The sequence below is a fragment of the Lineus longissimus genome, chromosome 3 (assembly GCF_910592395.1).
Source record: "Lineus longissimus chromosome 3, tnLinLong1.2, whole genome shotgun sequence".
Classification (NCBI taxonomy): Eukaryota; Metazoa; Nemertea; class Pilidiophora; order Heteronemertea; family Lineidae; genus Lineus; species Lineus longissimus.
In genome coordinates this window covers 10,869,646-10,874,572 of record NC_088310.1, presented here as the reverse complement: position 1 = coordinate 10,874,572, position 4,927 = coordinate 10,869,646, and the positions used below count along the sequence as shown (strand labels likewise).

Sequence of the window (4,927 nt, the reverse complement as noted above, 5' to 3'; positions counted from 1 at the left end):
TCGGTCGGTCGGTCAGTCGGTCAGTCGGTCAGTCGGTCGGTCGGCGTTTTTCCGGTTACCAAAGTGCAACATTCCAAACACCAATGCTGCAACAAACTAAATACACGTTTATCTTAATTGCAGGCTAGAAGATGGACTCAAGTGTCCACAGTGATGACACCACACTGCCACCATCATCACCAATCGGGATTGACCGTGGGATTCCACCGCCACCAAGGACAAGTACCCCTAGGCCTGATGCACCACCAGTACCATCCGTAAGCCCTGCATGCAGCGACATAATACCAGTCATGCCAGTAGCTGAATCTGATTGTGAGTGCATTGATCCCTCATTGCTGGATGATGCTGGTGATCCTTTTTCATTGGATCATGAATGATGGGACCATGTCACCAGAGTCTGATTGCCAGAAGTGCTACAAATGTCGACGTCCAATGTCTTGTCATGACAGGGAATGCTTGTCATGGATGACAACCGTGATGTCAGAGGACTTGATAGAGTTCGACTCATCAGAGGAGCTACAGTTCCTAATGCTAGTAATGGATTAGTTTTAGGTAAAAAAGTTACAAAACTATTTTGATGCCAATGAGTATGTATTTTCAAGGATAATAGATACAGAAAAAGAGAAAGCATCAATACAGTTGTACTACTAGTATTTGCACCAAAAAATCTGGAAATCTGAAGTGATGCAATTTTTCACCATGCTGATCATCTTTGTTGTAACCACGACTGGTGCAGTAAGGTACACAGCAGTATCTGCGACTCTTGGGAGGTTGCTGAAGACAAGAATAATCCCCAGTTAATAACAATCTTAATAATTTTCGTCAAACTGTTAAGATTCTTGGCAAAACAAGAAATTGTGTGAACTTACTTGTTCAAAGAAACATTAGATTACATGGTTTGTTTCTGTAATTTACGCCAAGAGGACTCAGTATTTCATTTAGCTCCTCTCAATAAAATGCATTTCAAAGATATTGATATATACAATCAGCGCTCTTTGAAATGCATTTGATATCTTGACAATATTATAAGTAAATAGTACAGATATAGTACTAGTAGTTTGGGTAGTATACTGCTGAATATTGACTGTATTACAAATGTACCTTCATAACATTTCCTGCTGGATTGGAATAGCTGTGATCTTGAGTTTGTTGATGTATTATCCATATCCATTTCGGCAAACCTGGTTTATTCGTGGTCACTTGTTTGTAACGTTAGACAGCGGTTGTTCCAAACTGAAACATGATCGTATCATTTTGAGTGAAACAGGTACTTTGTGAAAAGAATTACTAATAAAAATACTATGCCATGGATGTATGTTGCATGTGATATGACGGCATTTGGATACCATTTAATAATAAAACTTGAAATAGGCAATTGACATCATTTTGTCTTGTTAATTTTAAAATTATGACTTGCCCAAACATTTTCCATGCAGACATGACAAATGTGGTCAGCCTCTCATGCCTCATGTGCTGTGATCCCCGGCTGTGATATCTGGCTATCATTAGTCTCCCTGCAGGCCAATGGCCATGGACCATGGCCCAAGAAAGAGTAGCCTACATGTAGCTAGCTGCCTGCCATTGCATCATGATCATAAGGCTTCATGTTTTCATTAAATACAATAATGGCATTATGCACACAGTACATAGCCTATAGTATATTAGCCATAGGCCTACCACCACACCACAGAAAATATACTATGCCAGGCCTACATGTACATGTTCATGATTAGTGGCAGAGCCATGCAGCATACTTGATACTACATGTACAATGCAGATGTACAACACAACACACAGTCCATTGCTGTTGTGTTGTTTATGACTGTGTTTATGGTGGCTTAACTCACATGATATGCACAAAGAAGCCCAATATCAACACTAAAACTTTACCTTCACTCAGTTTCCACTTCCTGGCATGTTTAGTGTGCCTATTCAACTAATTAATACCATTTTTCCCTCTTCATAATGCTCTTCCAAGTACACATTGTGTTATGGTCATTATGTAGGCTGCCTCTATCTACGTCACTTCCTCCTAGTTACAGAACTGATAATAGGCGGCAGGTCAATTTTAGGAATTGTGTATAGCCCCTCTGAAATTATATTAAGAGCATTAGAAAACACTAAAAAACAGATTTCAAGTGTAAAATGTTTGAATAATTGACCCTCAGCATTACTTTTTTGTCACGTGTTTGACTGTCACAGATTTTGAGCAACCCTCAGAATTCGTGACCTTTTGACCTCTGTTGACCTAATTACATCCATTACATCAATCTGTTAGAGGCCCCCTAGCTAAACATTTTGAGATATAATAATAATGATTTGGTCCATCCGTTACCAAATGGCAGCTTCTTTTGTTTCCCCTACCCCATTATTCAGGGCCCCCACAATTGACCGAAATTGACCATACCCTATCTTGAAAACCGGCTGAAAAGTACCAAAAAGCTACTCATTGGGTAGGGCTATCAGTTGAATTCATAAACTAGAGATACCAAGGAACAGAAAAATCACTATGAGACTTTGCCACCAGAGATGGTACCGACATTTGGTCTGGCCCATGGACTAATTGAGTATAGTTCATGATCGATCAGCCCGCCGTACATGATCAGTTTTTTTCGCAGGGAATTTATTTTATGACCGTGAACATCGTCCCATTTTAGTCGTTTAGGAAATGAACCCACAAATACGTTTTGTCCTGGCTAATTCGTGGACAAAAAATGCTATACCAAACTAGAACTGGCAAAGCCAGATCGACGGTTTTCGTTTGGGGAAACTGGTATTGGCACCTGGAGGTCACATGATGTAACATGTCAGAGGAGAATGGAGAGATTGATGTTCACACCAGAACCCAGTGGGCTATTGCTCAATAAATTTGGCTTTCGGAGCTCAGTGCGACACAGACCAGTATGTTTTGTGCGCCTTCTTATTTCTGCATCCTCCATGATGAAACCAATTTCAATCGGATGCAGCATATAGGAGAATAAGCGATCTACGTAGTGTTGTAAACACGTGCGTTTTGTCTGCATGTCAAAATATGAAATGTCATTTAAAGGGGCACTGTATTCAATCGCGAATCGGTTTCAGCACGACCACCGTAGAGGGAGGTGCCCATCGGTAAAACGATGGAACTACAGGAAACGTATCTAAAATACCCAGCAATGCAGTTTGTTCAGTGATGTATTGCCGTCAAAGCTTCCACACAGCTTCTTCAAACATTCTAATGGGATATTATGCTTTCCTGAAGAAAGTTTAATAGACTTAATACAGGTAACAATGGCAATTTAGATAACGTGTTTCTTAGTTTCATTCCTAGCCGATAGGCGCCTCCCTCTATGGTGGTCGTGCTGAAACCGATTCGCGATTGAATGCAGTGCCCCTTTAAACCGTCATTTTGTTGTGCTTGAGGTCAATTAACAGGATTTCGAATGAGCAGAGTGAATTCTGACTGTGCTAAGAGTAAAAAGTTGGCCAAAGAACAGTTGGGATGATGCGTCTAATGTATTACGTCTAAAAAGGCAACTGTCACATACCCACAGTATTTATGTATAATTATCTCATGAATAAAACCATGAATCTCTTGATGCTTTCGATTTGACTTGTTGACTTTTTATTTTGAAGAAGATGTTCTTGGTGCATTCATCAATTCTGGTTTAATACAGTAGGTTTGACTGTATGATCCCGCACAGTGCAGTGCAATGCACGCAGCACGCCGCCACAACACACACACACACACACACGACCACGTGCACGAGTGACGAAGACGCTGTCCGACGCTGCCGGCCACGCGACATCGTTGGACAGCCTGCGGTTTACCTACTTAACCTAGGGTAACCGCTAAAAAAGCGACGAAGTTAACTTTGCTGGCCAATACTACAAAAGTAAAATCAGTAGCCTGTGCCTCTTTGCACTTCCACAATTGCTGATTTCTTTCGAGAAAAAATTAATTACCTACCGACCCAGTCGAAATCGAATGTCGAATGCAAAATGGCGAATTGTTAATGACAGCCTACTAAATTGCGACAGTAACCGACAACATGGCTCTCGATTCAAATCACTATCTAAACTATCAATAAATGCCACAAAATGTATACAATTTATTAAAATCCAGTTTGTAGATTATTAAAAAATTAATAAGGATTACCCGTTGCAATAAAAAACTGTTGTGGAAAGTTGTCTTAGAGTGTCGAATAGGGTCGCAAATTAGTAAGACCCAATGTGATTCGCGTCATTAGTTTGGTTTCAGAACCCACCGCTAGGGCTAGAAGGGTAGGTATCTAGGCTTGCTCAGGATCTACCATTCGCCGAAACCAAACGCCACCTGGCGTTAAAAGAAGTAAGCTCCACAAACGCTCGCAGTGCCGTTATTTTACCCTTTTGGTGTTTGTCGCTTTTTCAGTCAGCGCCATCTATCGTCAAAACTACTGACAAATTTTGCGTTGCCACTTAATATATATTGTTTCATGCTAAAATTGCATTTTCTCCCTTCTGCCAACCCCGATTTGCATGAAACTTTCTTTATCCGAAGCGGAACTCTAATACGCACAAAACATCAGGAGACACGTCACCCCGATTTTGTCAACGGTTTCGACGATAGAGGGCGGTTAGTGAAAAAAAGTAAAAAAATGCATTAAATGCCACCTATTATCAAAACCTGTACTTATAACGTGACTTCGTCGGTAACATCTGGTGGGTAATGAAATTCTGCATCAGATGAAATTAATCTGATTCAATTCGGAGTTCGCATTCGGAAGTTATAGCTCTTGTAAGAAAAACAAGATGGCTGGTCTGGAGGCCATATTGAATATCCGATCGCAACCAAAACCTATATATTCCCTGGGCATCATAGGGAGGCATTGTTCTATGCCACTAGAATAAACTCAAAGGCTCGCAGTGCCGATATTTTACCATTTTGGTGTTTGCCCCCTTTTTT

The 4,927-nt window shown here is 40.7% G+C and overlaps 1 long non-coding RNA gene across 1 annotated transcript; it reads right to left on the bottom strand.

Moving 5' to 3' along the window:
• Positions 1-585: 585 nt before the first annotated feature.
• LOC135485713 (uncharacterized) lies at positions 586-2,074 on the bottom strand. Its single transcript, XR_010446607.1, has 3 exons — positions 1,891-2,074; positions 1,102-1,233; positions 586-774 (listed from the first exon to the last, which is right to left on the bottom strand). It is a non-coding gene; the product is annotated as an uncharacterized LOC135485713 (long non-coding RNA).
• Between the last annotated feature and the right edge of the window lie 2,853 nt (positions 2,075-4,927).